This window comes from Procambarus clarkii, chromosome 65 (assembly GCF_040958095.1).
Source record: "Procambarus clarkii isolate CNS0578487 chromosome 65, FALCON_Pclarkii_2.0, whole genome shotgun sequence".
Classification (NCBI taxonomy): domain Eukaryota; kingdom Metazoa; phylum Arthropoda; class Malacostraca; order Decapoda; family Cambaridae; genus Procambarus; species Procambarus clarkii.
The window spans coordinates 1,985,842-2,008,635 of NC_091214.1; the positions used below are offsets into that span (position 1 = coordinate 1,985,842).

A 22,794-nucleotide genomic window follows, 5' to 3' on the forward strand; every position below is an offset into this window, starting at 1 on the left:
GGCTCAAGAGAGTGATGCAGAGGCTCAAGGGAGTGATGCAGAGGCTTAAAAGAGGGATGCAGAGGCTCAAGAGAGGGATGTAGAGGCTCAAGAGAGTGATGCAGAGGGTCAAGAGAGTGATGCAGAGGCTCAAGAGAGGGATGCAGAGGCTAAAGATAGTTATTCAGAGGCTTACGAGTGTGATGCAGAGGCTCAAGAGAGTGATGCAGAGTCTGAAGAGACAGATGCAGAGGCTTAAGAGGGTGATGCAGAGGCTCAAGAGATTGATGCAGAGGCTCAAGAGAATGATGTAGAGGCTTAAGAGAGGGATGCAGAGGCTCAAGAGAATGATGCAGAGGGTTAAGAGAGTGATGCAGAGGCTGAAGAGAGTGTTGCAGAGGCTTAAGAGAGTGATGCAGAGGCTCACGAGAGTTATGCAAAGGCTCAAGAGAGTGATGCTGAGGCTCAAGACAGGGGATGCAGAGGTTTAAGAGAGGGATGCAGAGACTCAAAAGACTGATGCAAAGGCTCAAGCAACGGATGCAGAGGCTTAAGAGAGTGATGCAGAGGCTCATGAGAGGGATGCAGAGGGTCAAGTGAGGGATGGAGAGGCTTAGGAGAATGATGCAGAGGCTCATTGGAGAGATGCAGAGGCTCAAGAGAGTGATGCCGGAATAAAGCGGTTTTACGTATACATCTTCCATCGGTAATATAAACGGAAAATCAGGAACATTTTAGTTAATTCTAATGAAAACACATTGATTTTCATCATATGTATCGGGAACAACATTGTCATATGTCTTTTCTTGGATCTAAATAATACGAAACCTCGCTTTATGAATCGAAGTTAAAATCCTCAAATTTGGTATAATAGTGACTTTTTTCACGTTTTTCATGTTGTTTGATATTACGTATATATATTAATTTTTACCAATATTTCGATACTATTTCATGTAGTATCACGATATGTGATTTGGCCTTCAATTCTCAGAATTTTCCATAATATTGCATTTTAAGCTAGTTTTCTTCCATTTTGTTTCGAACTAAAAATCATCGAATTTAGCAATATTTTGACGTTAATCATCCCCTTTTCCTTTATGTGATGTAAACAAAATATCATTGAATTAGGCAATCTTTTGCCGTTTTTCCACGTTTTTGTGAATTTTCAGTTTAACGTTATTAATTCATTAAACATGCGATAAAAATGATGCAAACACATAATTGATTAGAAATTAACCTTAAATACTTCATTTTCAATAAATTATTTGTTTCTCGGTAAAATACAGAGTAAGATATTGAGAAGGGGAGGAGTTCTGTTTTTATTGCATATATCGACGTTTCAGCCGGAATAGAGCGGTTTTACGTGTATATCTTCCATCGGTAATATAAACGGAAAATCAGGAACATTTTAGTTAATTCTAAAGAAAACACATTGGTTTTTATCATTTGTATTGGAAACAACATTGTCATATGTCTTTTCTTGGATCTAAATAATACGAAACTTCGCTTTATGATTCGAAGTTAAAATCCTCAAATTTGGTACAATAGTGAATTCTTTCACGTTTTTCATGTAGTTTGAATATATGTATATATATATTCATTTTTACCAATATTGCGATACTATTTCATGTAGTATCACGACATGTGATTTGGCCTTCAATTCTCAGAATTTCGCATAATATTGCATTTTTAAGCAAGTTTCTTGCATTTTGTTTTGTACTAAATATCATCGAACTTAGGAATATTTTGACGTTTATCATCTCCTTTTCCTTTATGTGATTTAAACAAAATATCATCGAATTAGGCAATATTTTGCCGTTTTTCCACGTTTTTGTGTATTTTCAGTTTATTGTTATTAATTCATTAAATATACGATAAAAATGATGCAAACACATAATTGATTAGATAATAACCTTAAATACTTCATTTTCAATCATCTATTTGTTTCTCGTTAAAATACTGAGTAAGATATTGTAAAGGGGAGAAGTTCGGTTTTTATTGCATATATCGACGTTTCAGCCGGAATAGAGCGGTTTTACGTGTACATCTTCCATCGGTAATATAAACGGAAAATCAGGAACATTTTAGTTAATTCTAATAAAAACACATTGATTTTTATCATTTGTATCGGGAACAACATTGTCATATGTCTTTTCTTGGATCTAAATAATACGAAACCTTGCTTTATGATTCGAAGTTAAAATCCTCAAATTTGGTATAATAGTGATTTTTTCACGTTTTTCATGTTGTTTGATATTACGTATATTTATTCATTTTTACCAATATTTCGATACTATTTCATGTAGTATCACGATATGTGATTTGGCCTTCAAATGTCAGAATTTCGCATAATATTGCATTTTAAGCAAGTTTTCTTGCATTTTGTTTCGTACTAAAAATCATCGAACTTAGCAATATCTTGACGTTAATCATCTCCTTTCCCTTTATGTGAAAGGGGATGCAGAGACTCAAGAGAGGGATGCAGAGGTTCAAGAGAGTGATGCAGAGGCTCAAGAGACTGATTCAGAGGCTCAAGAGAGTGATGCAGAGGCTCAAGAGAGTGATGCAGAGGCACAAAAGAGGGATTCAGAGGCTCAAAAAAGGGATTCAGAGGCTCAAGAGAGGGATGCAGAGGCTTAAGAGAGTGATGCAGAGGCCTAAGAGAGGGATGCAGAGGCTCAAGAGAGTGATGCAGGGGATCAAGAGTGTGATGCAGAGACTTAGGATAATGATGCAGAGGCTCAATAGAGGGATGCAGAGGCTGAAGAGAGTGATGCAGAGGCTTAACTGAGTGATGCAGAGGATCAAGAGAGGGAAGCACTGGCTTAAGAGAGTAATGTAGAGGCTGAAGAGAGTGATGCAGAGGCTCTAGAGAGTGATGCAGAGTCTCAAGAGAGTGATGCAGACGCCTAAGAGAGTGATGCAGAGGATAAAGAGAGTGATGCAGTTGCTCGAGAGAGTGATGCAGAGGCCTCAAGAGAGGGATTCAGAGGCTTAAGAGAGTGATGCAAAGGCTGAAGAGAATGTTGCAGAGGCTTAAAAGAGTGATGCATAGGCTGACGAGAGTGTTGCAGAGGCTTACGAGAGGGATGCAGAGGCTCAAGAGAGTGATGCAGAGGCTCAAGAGAATGAGGCAGAGGCTCAAGAGAGTGATTCAGAGGATGAAGAGAGAGATGCAGAGGCTTAAGAGAGTGAGGCAGAGGCTCAAGAGAGTGATGCAGAGGCTCAAGAGAATGATGTAGAGGGTTTAGAGAGGGATGCATAGGCTCAAGAGAATGATGCAGAGGCTCAAGAGAGTGATGCAGAGGATCAAGAGAGTGATGCAGAGGCTCAAGAGAGTGATGCAGAGGATGAGAGAGGGTTTTAGAGGCTCAAGAGAGGGATTCAGAGGTTTAAGAGAGTGATGCAGAGGCTGAAAAGAGTGTTGCAGAGGCTCAAGAGAGGGATGCAGAGGCTTAAGAGGGTGATGCAGAGCCTCAAGAGAGTGATGCTGAGGGTCAGAAGAGGGATGCAGGGGCCCAAGAGAGTGATACAGATGCTCAAGACAGGGATGCAGAGGCTCAAGAGAGAGATGCAGAGGCTAAAGAGAATGATGCAGAGGCTCAAGAGAGTGATGCAGAGGATGAAGAGAGGGATGCAGAGGCTTAAGAGAGTGATGCAGAGACTCAAGAGAGGGATGCAGAGACTCAAGAGATGGATGCAGAGGTTCAAGGGAGTGATGCAGAGGCTCAAGAGATTGATGCAGAGGCTCAAAAGAGTGATGCAGAGGCTCAAGAGAGTGATGTAGAGGCTCAAAAGAGGGATTCAGAGGCTCAAGAGAGGGATGCAGAGGCTTAAGAGAGTGGTGCAGAGGCCTAAGATAGGGATGCAGAATCTCAAGAGAGTGATGCAGAGGCTCAAAAGAGTGATGCAGAGGCTTAGGAGAATGATGCAGAGGCTCAAGAGAGGGATGCAGAGTCTGAAGAGAGTGATGCAGAGGCTTAAGTGAGTGATGCAAAGGCTTAGGAGAGGGATGCAGAGCCTCAAGAGAGTGAAGCAGAGTCTGAAGAGACAGATGCAGAGGCTTAAGAGAGTGATGCAGAGGCTCTAGAGAATGATGCAGAGGCTTAAGAGAGGGATGCAGAGGCTCAAGAGAATGATGCAGAGGATCAAGAGAGTGATGCAGAGGATGAAGAGAGGGATGCAGAGGCACTTGAGAGTGATGCAGAGGCTCAAATAAGGGATGCAGAGGCTTAAGAGAGTGATGCAAAGGCTCAAGAAAGGGATGTAGAGGCTCATTAGAGGGATGCAAGAAGTCAAGAGAGGGATGCAGAGGCTCAAGAGAGTGATGCAGAGGATCAAGAGAGTGATGCAGAGGCTCAAGAGAGTGATGCAGAAGCTCAAGAGAGTGATGCAGTGGCTTAGGAGAATGATGCAAAAGCTCAAGAGAGGGATGAAGAAATTGAAGAGAGTGATGAAGAGGCTCAAGAGAGTGATGCAGAGGCTTAAGAGAGAGATGCCGAGGCTCAAGAGAGGGAGCAGAGGCTCATTAGAGGGATGCAAGATGTCAAGAGAGGGATGCAGAGGCTCAAGAGAGTGATGCAGAGGATCAAGAGAGAGATGCTGAGGCTAAAGAGAGTGATGCAGAGGGTCAAGGGAGGGAAGCACAGGCCTAAGGGAGTGATGCAGAGGCTGAAGAGAGTGATGCAGAGGCTCTAGAGAGTGATGCCGAGGCTCAAGAGAGTGATGCAGACGCCTCAGAGAGTGATGCAGAGGATAAAGAGAGTGACGCAGAGGCTCGATAGAATGATGCAGAGGCCTCAAGAGAGGGATTCAGAGGCTTAAGAGAGTGATGCAAACGATGAAGAGAGTGTTGCAGAGGCTTAAAAGAGTGATGCAGAGGCTCAAGAGAGGGATGCAGAGGTTGAAGAGAGTGATGCAGAGGCTGAAGAGAGGGATGCAGAGGTTAAAGAGAGTTATTCAGAGGCTTACGAGAGGGATGCAGAGGCTAAAGAGAGTGATTCAGAGGCTTACGAGAGTGATGCAGAGGCTTAAGAGAGTGATGCAGAGGCTTCAGAGAGGGATGCAGAGGCTAAAGAGAGGGATGCAAAGGCTCAAGAGAGGGATGCAGGGGCTCAAGAGAGGGATCTAGACCCAAGAGAATATGACCCCACCAAATCCATTAACAACCAGGTACCCATTTTACTGTTGGGTAAACAGGGGGGGAGCCATAGTTAAGGGTTGGTGCCCAGTAAATCTTCCAAGGCCAGGATACAAACCCAGGACAAAGCGCTCGCGAAACGCCAGGCGAGTGTTCTTAACCCACTACACCATTGGGAAAAGACAGTCATGATGTCTTACAGTTTACAGAGTTAATATATATATTATAACAAGTAGTTAGGTTTTTTAACCCACAGGCAAGTCAACAAGTAAAACATAGAGTACTCAACGTTTGTCAAGAGCTACATGCACCATATAAATGGTGATTTTTGGGGTCTGAAGCCATATTGAGTAAGATGCTATATTTCTGTTGGTCTATATCACTTTTATATAACCCATCAGGTTAGGTTCTTTTCATTATATATTATATATTTTATATATACTGTATTTATATAATATATATATATATATATATATATATATATATATATATATATATATATATATATATGTTTCATTGAATATGACCGCATATTCTGTATTTATTATTTTCTGGTTTAGGGCTTCTATCCCTCTAACTATTTTCTTAGCATCAGGGCTTAATTGAAATAGGAGTTCTCCAAAACTCATTTTCGTACTTTTAAGGTGAAGAAAAGAAGTGATTTACTATAGAGTGTATTACACTTATTTGTATAATTTGCACGACGTTTCGAACCTCCATGGTTCATTCTCAAGTGAACAGATCTTACAATACTAGTTGATTTTATACCCGCATTAGGTCAGGTGATAATACAATGAAGGTGAAAACATGGGGGGATACATAAGGGATAAACATAGGGGCTGCAGAAGGCTTATTGGCCCATACGAGGCATCTCCTATCCAAACACAAAGATTAATCCAGTGTAATTGGCCTGTTATGTTGGACATTGTCTTCTGTGTTGGCATCGATATGTTCTTGTCTTGTCCTTACTCTCATGGTGGGTAGAGTAAATAGTTCCGTGATTTGGGTGTTCATGGTAGGTCGCTCTATTCTTATGTGAATTGCCTCAAGAATTTGTAATCTTCTTGAATCTTGGGTTTTGTCTATTATGCAAGTATTCTTGTTCAACATTTCTCTTGTTAGAGTAATGTCATGGGCTTGTCTCATGTGATTCCTAGGGGCACCAGATTGAAGATGGCATGTCAAACGCCTCGTCAGCTTGGTCGACGTCATACCTATGTACTTACATTGAAGGTTACATCCTTCGTGGGGGCAAGTGTACATGTATACAACGCTTGACTGCTGTAGAGGGTTCTCCGTCGGCTTCGGGCTGTTTTTGATAAGGAGTTCGGAAGTCTTCTTGGTTTTGTAGAATATTATCAGGTTTATGTTTTGGTTAGGAGTAGTGCTTTTTACTCCTTTACGGATTATTTCTTTCATTATTCTTTCCTCTTTTATATGTTCACTGTGCATGGTTGATTTGTAATATAATTTTATTGGGGGTGTTGTGGTTTCTGTTCTAGGTTCTGAATTATACCAACGGTCCAAGTGTCTTCTTATAGCAGCGTTTATTTCCGCGTTGCTATATCCGTTGTTCACCAATACCTGAGTTACTCTTTCAAACTCTTTAGAGTTTGAAAGAGTAACTCAGGTATTGGTGAACAACGGATATAGCAACGCGGAAATAAACGCTGCTATAAGAAGACACTTGGACCGTTGGTATAATTCAGAACCTAGAACAGAAACCACAACACCCCCAATAAAATTATATTACAAATCAACCATGCACAGTGAACATATAAAAGAGGAAAGAATAATGAAAGAAATAATCCGTAAAGGAGTAAAAAGCACTACTCCTAACCAAAACATAAACCTGATAATATTCTACAAAACCAAGAAGACTTCCGAACTCCTTATCAAAAACAGCCCGAAGCCGACGGAGAACCCTCTACAGCAGTCAAGCGTTGTATACATGTACACTTGCCCCCACGAAGGATGTAACCTTCAATGTAAGTACATAGGTATGACGTCGACCAAGCTGACGAGGCGTTTGACATGCCATCTTCAATCTGGTGCCCCTAGGAATCACATGAGACAAGCCCATGACATTACTCTAACAAGAGAAATGTTGAACAAGAATACTTGCATAATAGACAAAACCCAAGATTCAAGAAGATTACAAATTCTTGAGGCAATTCACATAAGAATAGAGCGACCTACCATGAACACCCAAATCACGGAACTATTTACTCTACCCACCATGAGAGTAAGGACAAGACAAGAACATATCGATGCCAACACAGAAGACAATGTCCAACATAACAGGCCAATTACACTGGATTAATCTTTGTGTTTGGATAGGAGATGCCTCGTATGGGCCAATAAGCCTTCTGCAGCCCCTATGTTTATCCCTTATGTATCCCCCCATGTTTTCACCTTCATTGTATTATCACCTGACCTAATGCGGGTATAAAATCAACTAGTATTGTAAGATCTGTTCACTTGAGAATGAACCATGGAGGTTCGAAACGTCGTGCAAATTATACAAATAAGTGTAATACACTCTATAGTAAATCACTTCTTTTCTTCACCTTAAAAGTACGAAAATGAGTTTTGGAGAACTCCTATTTCAATTAAGCCCTGATGCTAAGAAAATAGTTAGAGGGATAGAAGCCCTAAACCAGAAAATAATAAATACAGAATATGCGGTCATATTCAATGAAACATGTTTGAAAGAAAACCTGCTGCCAGTATACACCAATATATATATATATATATATATATATATATATATATATATATATATATACAGATATATATATATATATATATATATATATATATATATATATATATATATATATATATATATATATATATATATATATATATATATATATATATATATATATATATATATATATATATATATAAGGAGGGTGGCAGCCGTAGCCGTGGTGCAGGGGGTTGCGTCCCACATTTGTGCCCATTCAACAAGGATAACAGTGCCTGAGGAAGTCAAGAATCGGCTCATGTCTGTGTTAATACCTGCTGAAGACTCTTAGTGGGTCGAGGAAGCCTACCTCTCCAGCAGTGCAACAGAATCAACTGTAAAAGGTGTGTTGTCCTGGCGGGAGGCGTGCTATGGAGGGGAAGGACACAGGCCTGGGTGAGGGTTATCTCAGTGCCTCCATAAACAACAGCCTCCAGGCGGGGAGGAGGCCTCATGTGGAGGAGGGGGGGGAGTGAAGGGGAGGCTCACAAACCTGCTTGTATTCCAGCAGTCTTATAAGTGAATGTGTGCGTCTTTTCAGATGAACGGTGAGTTTGTAGTGATAAACATAATGCACCTGTGAAACTTTGTGCTAATTGTGTGTGACCGGGATACCTTCTCCCCCCTCTCCCTAGCCTCCCACAGGCCTCGCCAGCCCACCCAGCTACCCTCTCCCGGCGGCTGACCCGACGACCATCGTCCACCCCACGACCACCGTCACCCCACGCAACCCTACGCTCACCGCCACCCCACGCCCACCGTCACCCCACGCAACCCTACGCCCACCGCTACTCCACGCCCACCGCCAGCCCACGCCCACACACGCCACACGCCCTACGGCTCCCTCACCAGGAAAGGGTGGAAGGACACATGTGGTGGGGTCAAGAGACTGGGAAAGGGTGGAAGGACACATGTGGTGGGGTCAAGAGACTGGGTCACCAGTGTGCCAATAAGTGCTTGAAAAAGATAAGTTGAGTCCAGTCCTGTGGTGACTGGACCATTGTGAGTATCGTGTTGAGAGCACCACACCCAGTGAGCCAGGACACATTCACCAGTGTTTAGTGACAAAAAGGAAATTATCCAAGTGTTACGTGCCACATCAACCCTCCCCCCACCCCCTGAGTGTAGTGCCTCCCCCACCCCCTGAGTGTAGTGCCCCCCCCCCCCACCCCCTGAGTGTAGTGCCTCCCCCCCAGTGAGTGTAGTGTCTCCCGCTCGCCCGCTCCACTTGTGTAGTGTCTCCCCCCCCCCCCTCCGTGTGGTGCAGTGTCTTCCGCTCCCCCGCCCCCACCTCCCACGATCAGGTGGTCGCGCCTTCCCTCCCCGGCCCCCCTCCCAGACCGGGCCAGCGCGCAGCCTCCCAACCCCCACCCACCACCTCCACAAGCCCACCCACCCCAGACATCTGCCCAGACATGACGCATAGTATAGGGGACAACCTCGTCCCCCCCAGCCAGGAGGGAGAGACAAATACTCCAGTGCAAGGTGACATTCACTTTACCTAAGGGGATGGCAGAAGAAGCCGCTACCAGCCAGCTCACCCCTCCCGAAGCCAAACAAAGGAGAGGCACATGCAGTGGTTGTGGGAACATCGTCAGCATCAACTCTGTCTCCAGAGTCATACGCCAGCATGGTGACTGTCCTGGGTCAGGGAGGCCTCCCGTGGGAGAAGGCAGCACTCAGGAGCCTATTGCACCAGTACAAATCGCAACAGATTACATTGCAACAGACGACCTGCTAGAGGCAATTAAAGCAACGTCAACCAGGACACTCACCCACATCCGAAAGGCCTCTCGCCCTTTTGCTGCAGGGAAATACACGGAGCTCATCGCAAAAGTCAACAGGGGTCAAATAACCTTGTTGCACCTGATACCATCAAAGCCTGGCACAATCTGTTACTTTTTGGCAATGCATGCTTAGGTGTACCAGACAGAGGAGGCAAGACACTGGCCTCATCCGTCAATAAAGCAATTAGGGATTTTCCGAGGGCTGACAACCTAGTCCGCCTCCCCAAACACACCAAACACCGCCGAGGCAGACCAAGTACGACAATCAGCGACAACAGAAAATTAGGTACCCAAGTCAGCAAGAAAATTGAAGAGGGCAATACAGTCGGGGCACTCAGGTTAATCACAAGTGAGGACAAAATTTTGCCCAGGGATGAAACCACAGCCCAAGCACTGAGAGAAAAACACCCCGTCAGGGCCGTAGGTGGACCTCCCCCACAGGTCAGGCTCGCCCCTAATCAGGAACCTCTCGTCCTCCGGGAGTCTGAGGTTTATAAAGCTATCGTTTCATTTCCCCCGGGCTCCTCAGGAGGCTACACAGGGGTAAGACCTCAACATGTGAAGGAAATGGTGAACCCTGTTCTTGGCCCAGCTGCAGAAGCGCTCCTGACAGAAATCACAACGTTTGTCAACATCTGCCTCGCCGGGTTAATCCCTGATGAAATCAAACCATTCTTCTTTGGTGCATCCCTATGTGCCCTCAAAAAGAAGGGGGGAGGAATCAGACGCATTGCCGTTGGTAATACCCTTCGCCGCCTAGTTGCAAGGGCTGCTGTCAGAAGTATCCGAACGGAAGCAGCCACCATGCTGCAACCCAACCAGCTGGGGTTTGGAGTCCCCCAAGGCTGTGAAGCAGCGGCTCATGCTGCACGAGCCTACATTAGCTCTCTTACTGAAGACCAGGCAGTAGTAAAATTAGATTTTAAAAACGCTTTCAACTCGGTCAAAAGGGAAGTAATCCTCACTGCAGTCCAGGAACATTGCCCAAGCATTCTCCCGTTTGTGTCAGCAGGCTACAGCAAAGACTCAACCCTCCTGTTTGGCAAACATGAAGTCACCTCAGCAGAGGGAATTCAACAGGGTGACCCACTTGCACCGTTCCTCTTTTGCATAGCGGTTCGAGAAATTACAACCAGACTGTCCAGCGAGCTCAACATCTGGTTCCTGGATGATGGCACTCTGGCAGGCACACAAGATTCCCTGCTAGAAGACTTACAGCTGGTGAAGACACGGGGGGAGTCCATGGGTCTCGTTCTTAGCCCCTCCAAGTGCGAAATTATTGCATCTAGTGAAGTAATCATTAGAGCAGTGAAATCAGTTCTACCAGAAGCCTCAGTCGTTAAACCTACCGACAGCACACTACTCGGAGCACCTCTGGGCCACAATGCCATTGCTGCAGTCCTTGACGAAAAGTTTAGAGACCTAAAGAGGATGGAAGAGAGAATTGGGGACTTGGACTCCCACGATGCCCTCTACCTTCTCACAAAGTGCCTTACCCTGCCCAGGCTAACATACTTCTTAAGGTGTGCACCAACTTTTGGCAACCCACTTCTAAATCAATATGATGAGCTCCTCAGGTCAATATTCAGGAAGGCGCTCAACCTAGATTTAGATGACAGTCAGTGGGACCAAGCAACACTACCAGTGAGATTTGGAGGGATAGGCATACGAAAGGCAACTGAGGTAGCACTTCCAGCATTCTTATCCTCATGTACAGCAGCCAACGAATTGGTAGGGCAGATCCTACCAGAGCGTATGAGAGAGACAGCGGGAACTCATGATCAAACGTTCATCGAAGCAGCCAGACAATGGGACACCATTGCACACCCTCAACCCCGACCACAAGTCCGAAAAGACCACAAGCAGGCCCACTGGGATAGCCCCATAATGGAAAAGACTGTCACAGCAATGATTGACAACGCTGATGCTGAAAACAAAGCCCGCCTCCTAGCGGTAACAGCACCCCACGCCGGGGATTTTTTATTTGCTGTGCCCAATGCAGCCCTGGGAACTCGCCTCAGTCATGACGCTCTCCGCATTGGAGTTGCCCTTCGCCTTGCCGCCCCCATCCTCACCGAACATAGGTGCATCTGCGGAACTGCGATGGCAGACCAATATGGTCGTCATGGTCTGGTATGTCGTAAATCACAGGGTAAAATTGCAAGACATGAAGAAGTCAACGACATCATCAAGAGGAGCCTCGCCACAGCCCGCTGCCCGGCACAAAGAGAACCACACTTATCCAGACCTAACGACCCTCAGAAGCGCCCTGATGGGGTCACCTTGCTACCTTGGAAGGATGGTAAGCAAGTGGTATGGGACTACACGTGCGCTGCCACACTGGCCAGTACCTACCTCCACTACAGCACACGTGAAAGCGGTGGTGCTGCTTCTTTCAGGGAATCGCAGAAAATTATTAAATACAGAGGTCTAGCACACTGCTACAGCTTTGTTCCGATCGGCTCGGAGACCCTCGGTTCGTGGGGAAAATGTGCATTGAAGTTCCTGAAGGAGTTGGGGGACAAATTGATCAGCGCTACAAAAGACCAGAGAGCAAAAAGTTTCTTGTTCCAGCGCCTCAGTGTTGCGATTCAGAGGGGAAATGCCTGTTGCGTCTTGGGCACTAGTCCAACTTCAGAGGAATTCGAAGAAGTGTTTGACTTGCAACAATGATCGAACCCGTCTGTGACATTCATCAATGTTTCCCATTGTTGTGTTCTTCAAGAGATCCATAACCTTTAAGCACCTTTTTGCATTATTATTTTTGTATCAACCCATGTATATCTTGTAACCATCAAATGCATAATAAAGCACAAAAAATATTCAAGGAAGGGGGTGGTAGGAGAAAAGCACACAGAAACTGTATTGGAGGGGATCTAAACATTCCCTCTAATGCGTTATGCGTGGTTTCCTCCGAGGCTATGGGTCCCCCTTCTTCCAGCTAGAGGTGGTACTCATAAAAAAAAATATATATATATATATATATATATATATATATATATATATATATATATATATATATATATATATATATATATATATATATATATATATATATATATATATATATATATATATTATATAAGTATATAATATATATCATTTATATTTGATTTGCAGAACAGCCAAAATTGTGGTGTCTCGTTGTGGAAAGCGGCACGAAACGAACCGTATATACACAAATCCCTGGACCAGACTGGCATAAACCTTGCATCATGCCGGCATGGTGTAATTCTCAAAATGTGCAATATGACTCGTGGTGAGGATTTTGGCTATGCACACTATCTCCATATAAATTACTTCAAAAGTGCCAAGTACATCTGCCAGGACATCATATGCCAGTACGGTACTGGCCATGGGCCTTGAAAATTCAAGAAAAAAATAAGAAATTCACCCTACTGGAGACAAAGCCGTTCCTAGGGGTTTTGCATGCAAAAGCACATGCATGGTATTGCCAGGTAAATAATTATCATTTGTCAAAGTAACGGGTATAAATGTAACGTTATTTTAGGGTTAAAATGTTATTAATCAGAATAAAGTATTTAATCATAATTAAATTTTTGAGCAATCGACTAATATTCTTTCCTTGTAATTATTTTACAGTGTGTTACATCTTAATTATAGGTCTTGTATGGAGGACGCTGACAGCACGGAAGTGGTTTTACCACAGGTGAAGAAACCGAGCAAATTTTCAGCTATATGTCGCGGTACAACAGTACCACCAAAAACATGTTGAAAGCCGGTTAGTTTATAGTGCATTGTTACAATGAGGAAGGTATAATCTATTAAAACTTGTTAGTGATATTTATTATGTGTAATGAAGATGACTTCAGTAACTAGCAACACCTGGTGTCACCCTACAACTTTGTGTATATGAATTGGATTTGATTAATATAGCAAGTAAATTATAGATAGTATAAAAGTGAATGTTGACCAGACCACACACTAGAAGGTGAAGGGATGACGACGTTTCAGTCCGTCCTGGACCATTCTCAAGTCAATTGTGATGAGGAAGTAGAGACAGGCAATAAATAGGCTAGAGAGAGCTGAGGAACAAAGTAAGGTGTATTTTAGGGGATAGTAATAATAATAAGAGCTGCAGATGGCCTATTGGCCCATACGAGGCAGCTGCTATTATAACCACTGAATGAGATGGAGATAGGAATAAGAACTAACTAACACACCAACAAACTAACACAATTCGTAGCAATCTAGTTCACAGTGCTCCTCAAAAAAAAAAAAAAATGCTCCTCCTGCTGCTGGTGTCTACTCTATTTCCTGTTCATCTGGTACAATACTTTGGCGAAACTGGCTGTACACTGAATGACAGACTTAAAGCACACAAGAGAAGTGTCAAGTCTGCAGACACTAACAATGCTCCCTTCTGCCATGTGAGGGATTCTAATCATCCCATAGATTGGTCTTCCTCCAAAATAATCTTTCCTGCCTCAACTCTCCACAGACGCCGTCTTGTTGAATCCGCTCTAATACACAATGTACCCAACATGAACTTGAGTCCTGGCTTTGTTGCTGTGGACTCTTCCCTTTCACAGTATATTTAATCTACAAAATCTACAAAAATCTACTCTACAAATCTACAAGACTTTAATCTACAAAAAAGCCTCCAGATCTTTAGCCCCTGCTATTGCTTTGCTCTTCAACAAGTCACTTGAACTCCAAACCTTTCCAGATATTCTAAAAAAAGCGAGAGTAACGCCTGTCCACAAATGTGGTGATCTCACAGATGTTAACAACTACAGACCTATATCAATCCTGCCAAACTTGTCAAAAAATTTTGAAAAACTAATCTATAAGCAGCTTTACTCATATCTAGCCAAACTCAATATACTTAGCCCTTGCCAATATGGCTTCAGGACCAAAAAAAGAACTAACGATGTACTTATTAGTATGCTTAACTCGATTCATACAGCTCTTGATAAAAATGAGTTCCCTGTTGGGTTATTTGTGGACCTGCGTAAAGCTTTCGATACTGTCAACCACCAAAACCTTCTTCTTAAATTACATCATTATGGTGTCAGAGGACACTCCCTACAATACCTCAAATCCTACCTTACTGACAGGCTCCAATGTGTTTCTGTGAATAATACAATTTCTCCCACCCTACCCATCAACATTGGTGTTCCCCAGGGCAGCATACTTGGCCCTCTCCTCTTTCTCATCTACATTAATGACCTTCCAAATGCCTCCCAACACCTCAAACCAATTCTATTTGCTGACGACACAACCTTCATTTACTCCAGTCCTGATCCCCTTGCTCTAAATGCCACAGTAAATACTGAGCTTAATAAAGTCCATCTGTGGCTAACTGCCAACAAACTCACCCTTAACATTGACAAAACTTTCTATATTCTGTTTGGCAATAAATCCTCTAATCAAATAAATCTGAAAATAAACAATACCCAAATTTGTAACAAATTAGATGGCAAATTCCTTGGCATTCTCATTGACCACAAGCTGAATTTCCAGGGACACATTCTAAACATATCAAAAAAAGTTTCAAAAACTGTGGGCATTCTTTCTAAGATCAGATATTATGTACCACGCCCTGCCCTGGTGACTCTCTATTACTCCCTTATCTATCCATATCTCAACTATGGTATTTGTGCTTGGGGCTCTACTACCCAAAATCACTTACGTCCTCTAATTACTCAACACAAAGCTGCTATTAGGACAATATCCAATTCTGGCCCCAGACATCACTCGGTACCCCTACTCAAATCTCTGAATATGTTAGACATTGTCACTGCACATTCTCTCATGTGTATTATACATATATAAAACGCTAAACTATAATGCCAATCCTGATCTCAAAAGCTTCATAGAAGGTTGTAACAGAACCCATGAGCACCACACCAGAAATAAATACAGTTTTGATATTCCTAGAGTACGACTTAATCAAACCAGAAATGCTCTACAAATCAAGGGGCCCAGAATGTGGAATGACCTTCCCAACCATGTTAAAGACTGTACCTCTCTCAACCAGTTTAAGTTAAAAACGAAGCTATACCTAATAAATTCCCTGTAACCCACCTTACCCCTCTGTTGTCAACCCATGTATGTTTTTTGTTTTTTTTGTTTTTCAAATCAACGCTGTTTGAATGTAATTTTCTGTAATAATTTGTAATTGTATTTGTGCTGCTTTTTCAACAATGTTCCCCCCTCTTTTACCTCTATTTTTATTTGTACTCAACACATCTTATTCTTTTTACCCATTAGTTTTAAGCTTTAGTCAATAATGTTTTTCCTGCCCGAAACGCTTTGCGTAATAGTGGCTTTAGGCATTGTATGTACTAGCTCTATCTATAAAGCAAACAAACTTTGTAAAATCTCTTTATGTATGTACCTTACCTAAATAAAATTATTATTATTATTATTATTATTATTATATACTCAAATGCTGTAATCTTTCTAACAAACGTGACCTAACATAAGCCTACCCCTTCCATTTATCTATCTTTTCTTTCTCTTTCCTTTTCTTTCTCTCTTCTCCTTTTTTCTGTTCATTGCCTTCTCCTACGCTCCCTTGCTATCGTCTTCTTATTCCTATCTCCTTCTCATTTGGTGGTTATAATAGGAGCTGCCTCGTATGGGCCAATAGGCCCTCTGCAGCTCTTATTATTATTACTATCCCCTAAAATACACCTTACTTTGCTCCTCAGCTCTTTCTAGCCAATTTATTGCCTGTCTCTACTTCCTCATCACAATTGACTTGAGAATGGTCCAGGATGGACCGAAACGTCGTCGTCCCTTCACCTTCTAGTGAGTGGTCTGGTCTACATACTTTAGCCACGTTATTGTGACTCATCGCCTGCATAAAAGTGAATTATTTTTATTTTACATATTCATTGAAGGGAGTTATTTTTTGTCCCTTTTTTTCAGAGCGTGAAGAAGAACTTAGTGAATCTTAATTTTTTTGGAACCAACGTAAACATGACTCTTTAGCTCGTGTTCTAGCTTCAAGATTTTGTAAGGCAAGTAATTTGCTTTATTCATTGAATATATGCAACAATGATCATGAATCACTAATATAAGTGCACAGGAAAAAAAAACATTCAAAAATAAAAATAAAAATAACATTTACTACCATTAAACAGCCTTCATCAGCAGTTAGGCTCGTAAGGATTGTTTTTTTTTGTAATATCAAATATTAAATAAAAATTGCAACATTTATTATACTAACAGGGCAGTTTTTCCTCCTGTTGATAGGCAAAAGAAGCTGCAGAGTTAATAAGAAAGGAGTTAGCTGACTTATCTCTTGATGAAAAGCAACTTCTCATCTGGATTGCAGAGTTAACCAACTTAGCCCAGAGTTTAAATAAAAGGTTTGCTTGTAAAATATATAGTAAGAAACACTGTTTTGAATTACTCTTATATATTTTAACAAGGTTATTGTACTGTAAAATCAATGCAGTACCATAAATCATAAAATTGCCAAAATATTTCTTTATTATTTTAATTGTTTAGTTCTTGTACAATAATTGTCAGCCATCATAAAATGCCATTGTGACCATTGCCTAAAAATTTAAGTTAATTTTTTTTTAATTAATCAGGGTCTTTACATGTTTGAATTTAGTAAACATTATAGTAAACAGTATCCTCTATTCTCAACAGATCAGTTTCTCAAAATGATGTTCAAAAGGGGATAGAGTTAGTATGTGACTCAATTAGAACCAAGAAATCCCACATATCCAGTGTAGCAGGTATGTTAAAGCTTATGTATAAGTTAGGGACTGATAAAACAAACAGAAATCTTTTAGTGTTTGTAAAATACTTCAAGAAAACAATTACTTTTTTTTATCTAAACACATCTAATGTCATTTATTTCTCAGGTAGATTTGTATGGATACCATCTCACTTAGGTGTTGTCCTATGTAATTATAGGTAATTGTCAAAATTAAGTTGAGATATCAATATCTATGGCAGGTGCCTGCAGGTAATGTATCTGCCAATGGAAATCATTCCAGTTGTAAACTATGTGAACAAAACCTAGGACATACTGTCTATCACTATATATGTGATTGCCCTGTTATCAATGATTTCAGAACAAATGGTATGATGTACTTTGAGTTTTGTTATTACTTCATACACTCAGGATTATTGGAAGATATTCTTGTGCTGTACCCCGATTTTGTTAGTGGAGGCTAATAGATCAGCCTTACATTTCATATTCTCTCCAGATTCCATGTATGACTGGCTGTCCTGTGAGGTTTTTGATCTACACTGTGGTCTTTCATACATAATAGGATAGCAGCACATTGCTGTGTATACCTAAGCTTGTTAAAAAAAAAGTGCTTGGCAAATATTTATGTAGTGTGTTCTGCCACTTTTGTGTAGGTATTCACTACTAAGTATATACAAAACAAATTTATCAACTATAATCTTATTTACTAGTAACAAAGTGTTTCTTTCAGTTTCAAGCAAAATGAGATCACGATACCGTGCAAAGATTGAAGCAGACAAGAAAAAGTTGAGGGAACTGATAGCGGTCAACAATGAAGACAATACAGAAAAACTTAGTGTGGACATTGATGAAGAGGGCAACTTTCCATGGTATAATGACACTCCTCAACCAACTGATAATGGTAAGTATATTTGGTTATTTTTCTGTGCATATTGGCCTTGTCAATGAGGATAAATATTGTTAGCTACTAACATGTTAATTCAAACTTACTCAGTATGGTAATGGACAAATGGAAGTCCATGCCTAATTTATATTTTTAAGATAATAATATTAACAAGATACCTTAAAAATGATTACATATGATTGCATTGTTGTTGCATAATACATGCATCCTACAATGACAGATTTGTTCATGTTCCTTATTAAATAATTTACTTTATATTTTATTTTTGAATATTTTAAGTTACTCTTCAAGACAAGAGAAATGCTGCAGAAAAGCTGCATATGTACAACAGGACTATGGAAGAACAAAATGTCATTCAACTGGAAATGAAAAGTTACTTGGATTTCTACAGAAAAAAGCTTGAGATAACACAAAGACTAGATGATGTACAAAACAAAAGTGCTCCACCCTCTTGGATAATTGAAGTTAGTATCAGGTATCAATATTAACTTAATTACTCCACTGAAATAAATGTTATTGCATTATAGCTACTTGGTAATTATTTTAACAGGTAGCTTAATCATTGTTGTTTGTGTCTAAGCTAAGTAAAATTAGTAAAAGCATTTTGTAGACACAAATTGTAATATTATCATTATCACTTTTACTAGTTAAAGTTTAAATGAAACACTTGTTAGGAAAACAAACATTTAATTTAAAAAATGCCTGAAATAATGATGTGTGTTTGTTTTACAGGAACAGGGTAAATACTCAATAAAGAAGTCATCATTCCAGCATGTAACCAGTGGACTTACGGCCCTCTTGCTAAATATGAATTTTTTTTATCAAATTAAACTATTTGAGGCAACTAACCTGTTTTCTGAAGACAGGGAAGTAGAGTACAACAAATTTCAAACAGACAGTCAAGATTCCGAGGATTCCGAGACCGACAGTGACAACAGTGTAGTCAGTATTGAGTCACAGACTGACAACGAAGAAATGGAAGAAACACTCTTCCCTTTTATTTGAGTAGCTTTAAGTAGCAAAGCAAAGAGAAAATAACAAGTATTCTCTACCCCTGGGTTGGCAAATGTTCTTTGCCCAAATCATCGTCATGTTAATTTTGCATCCCTATGTTGCTCAAGAAAGATTTGTTTTCAAATTAGTTTTTATTTTTATTAATTACCCTCAAAGTTTTGTTTAGTTTAGAAATGCTTATTAAATAAATTGTAGTTGTAGTTATGTGCAATTTCTTTGCTTTCCTTCAAAAAACACACACAAAAAAAGGTAAACATGAAAAATGAGTGCCCAAATGAGATACAGAAAACTTTTTTAGTATCAGTAGTTGACAAATGGAATGCATCAGGAAGTGATGTTGTGGAGGCAGACTCCGTACAAAGTTTCAAGTGTAGATATGACGGCCCAGTAGGTTCAGGAAACTACTTCATTTGAGATGATGCTTCCTAGCATTACGTAAGTAATGAACAAATATGATATATTTACTCACTATAATGTTGGTACTGAATGTAGAACATGGAAATACACATTTTTACTCTGAAATAATCATATTTTATAACGAAATTATGCGAAACTTAACTCGCAGTTCAACACAGGAAGTCTACATTCTAAGCCTGGTAGCACTCGAAATTATTGACAACACTGAAGTAGACAGCTTAATTGTTTCTGACTCCCTTTCTTCACTACGAGCAATAAACAGTTTGCAATCATGTAATAACGTGCTTGTCTTGAAAGCTAGACATAGATATATAAGAATACTTAGCAAGAGGGTAAATATAAAAATGTTGTGGATTCCTTCTCACATTGGCATGCAGGAACATGACAATAAATAAGCCTCTGTATATCTTTCCACTTCGGCTCACAAGATGGGTATAGGGTGCATAATAAATGCGCTAAAGAGAGAATGTTATGGCTTTGGGTAATTAGATGATTCCAATTTTGCTATAAAATTATGTTAGTTTAGAGTAAAAATAAGTTTTTTTTCATGATGTTCTACATTCAGCACCAACAATATAGAGAGTAAATATATCGTAGAGTTTCATTACTTACGTATACTGTACTAAGAAGCTTTGGGTAATTAGACGGACTGCCACACACCTACCTACCTACCTGATTTACATGAGGTTTTGTCATATATACCAATAACATAGATGAAAATATTACAAACCTCATCATTAAATTATAATTAAATGCAAGATCTTGTATATGGGCCATAACAATCCACGTCACAAGTACTAAATTAACAGTACTACTTTACATAAAGAATATTAAATGTTTATTCAGGTAAAAGTTCTAATAGCAGATTTGTATGGCATAATTAGGGGACATGCATGATTTTGGGTAGTAGAACCCCAAGCACATGTACAATAAAATTAAGATAATGGCAAATTGTGAGTGTCTGAACTCGGGGAGCGAGAGCGTGGCGGCTCGATGCGGTCGTAGTCTGCTGTCTGCTCTGTGTCGAAGCTGTAGCGTCTTGGGTCGATTAGAACTGTACACGCCGAGTGCTACATTGTTGAATGGGGAAATTGTACTGTCCTCCATTCCTCATATCGCTTGCTTATATGGTGATTACACCTCAGCTCCCTCCAACAAGCTGAGAAGAGTATTACCTGTAATTGGGGAAAGGATTGTAGCTTCTGTAATTAGTGCTAATTAGTTATGCTATTAGGATAATGAGATAATGGAGCGAGTATAAGGATTACTCGCTACAGCATTTTAATACCAAGCAGAGTTATGCCATGTGCGGGTAGGCGATTCCACGGGTTTACAACCCTATGGGTGAAAGCATCTTTGGTTTTCTGTCCTACATTGTGGTTTCTTGAGCTTGAACCCGTTGCTCCTCGTTCGTGTTACGTCTGACCTTTTGAAAAAACTGTCCGGATTGACATCCTCCAAATTTAGTATTTTATGGGTTTCTATGAGATCTGCCCTGTCATGCATGGTCTGCAGTGTTGTTACCCTAGTGGCCCTCATCCATTCCTGATACGAGAGATGAAGCTCTGGTATGATTTTTTTTAATTACCTCTTCCACTTGTTGAGCAATATTATTGTCCACTAACTCCCCTTGCCACTTCGGGGGGGGGTATAGGGTGTTGATGTAGCTTCAGGGCACCAATCCCCCCAGCCACAGGGCATGGCGAGAAGGCGAAATGATGCATTCTGACTCAAACGCCCTTTCCTTCATCTATCTGTTGTGAGGTAGTGCTGTCAATTTGGTACTTCTGAAGTGGATTGTTGTGGCCCACATGTAAGGGCTAGCATTTATCGACATTAAAAAGCATTTGTCAGTCATCTGACCATTTTTGAAGTTCATTTAGATCACTTAGTAAGGTCTCATTATCACCTTCAACAGGTGATAATGGTCCAGGGATTTTCTGAAAAGGAGTTTCACTGACAAACATAGTGAATTTGCCAGTTCAGTTCCTTTACGACTTGGGACTGAAATACATTCACACTTTGGGCTTTTGAGTCTTTTAGTTTGTCAATGCTCTTCCTGATTGTGTAGCGTGTAATTGGTATTTCCCTTAATTCATTCTCTTTACCTCCGACAAACATTTGTGTGGGTGATGGGATGTCATTCAAGCTTTCTAGTGTGAACAGTGATGTAAAGTATTCGATCAGTGTGTTTGCTGCCCTTTTATCGTGCAACTTAAAATTAACATTGTTCAGCCCGTCCTCCAAACAAAGATCCAAAAGTGATTCCATGCACCCGCCAAACCCCCTGTTTATGAATGAAAAGCGGTTTACACACGACTCACAACTGCTGACGTTCGAACATATCCGGAACAAGTGCTTCACTGACGAAGTTTGTTCGAATCACAACACTATCAATGCTTCACCCACGTACTACAAATACAAATAAACGCCAACAGAACCTAAACACCTGACCTAACCTATCCTATGCCTATATATACACAAAATGCCAATATATTATAATATTAATTTATACTTGAGAAAATTCCCGTTTTGAATGAACAGCATGTTAAAATTTATGAATGCGTCTGTGGGGTCGACCGCTGAATGTAATGGACTAGAGTCGAGGATGGGTTGCATTGTTAGTCTCATCTTTTATGGGTCCTACTCTGCTGTAATGGGTTTTTGTTTGGGTTTTACTTCGTATATATTTGGCCGAAACGCTATGCGTATTAGTGGCTTTAGGTATTGTATTTTAAATTTAAAATATTTGCCCCAAGGAGAGAGTTTATTGGGAGTACTTAGCTGTGTCATTAGGCAGATAATTAACTATACAATTTGCTGTGCTCCGTCCTTTAACAAATCCATTGACCCACATCCCCTAACCTGCGTATTTTGTGCAATAGTCGGTTTCGGATGATCCTTTCGAACATGTTGCAAGTGCATGACATGAGACTGATAGGTCTGTAATTGCCAGGGTCATTGGGTTTCGGTATGGGAACAATTATTGCATGTTTCCATTGTGTGGGCAACACTCCACTTAGGAATGACTTGTTAAACAGGTGGAGTATTGGGTTCCCAGACACTTCACCAGTGCATTGAGTATGTCGTAGGTGATGC

The 22,794-nt window shown here is 40.8% G+C and overlaps 2 long non-coding RNA genes across 2 annotated transcripts; both read left to right on the forward strand.

The window, feature by feature from the left end:
- Positions 1-16,945: 16,945 nt before the first annotated feature.
- On the forward strand, positions 16,946-18,330 carry LOC138354864 (uncharacterized). Its single transcript, XR_011223684.1, has 3 exons — positions 16,946-17,001; positions 17,291-17,379; positions 18,091-18,330. It is a non-coding gene; the product is annotated as an uncharacterized lncRNA (long non-coding RNA).
- A 219-nt stretch (positions 18,331-18,549) lies between these two features.
- On the forward strand, positions 18,550-19,480 carry LOC138354865 (uncharacterized). The gene is made up of 2 exons (XR_011223685.1): positions 18,550-18,728; positions 18,997-19,480. It is a non-coding gene; the product is annotated as an uncharacterized lncRNA (long non-coding RNA).
- Positions 19,481-22,794: the final 3,314 nt, after the last annotated feature.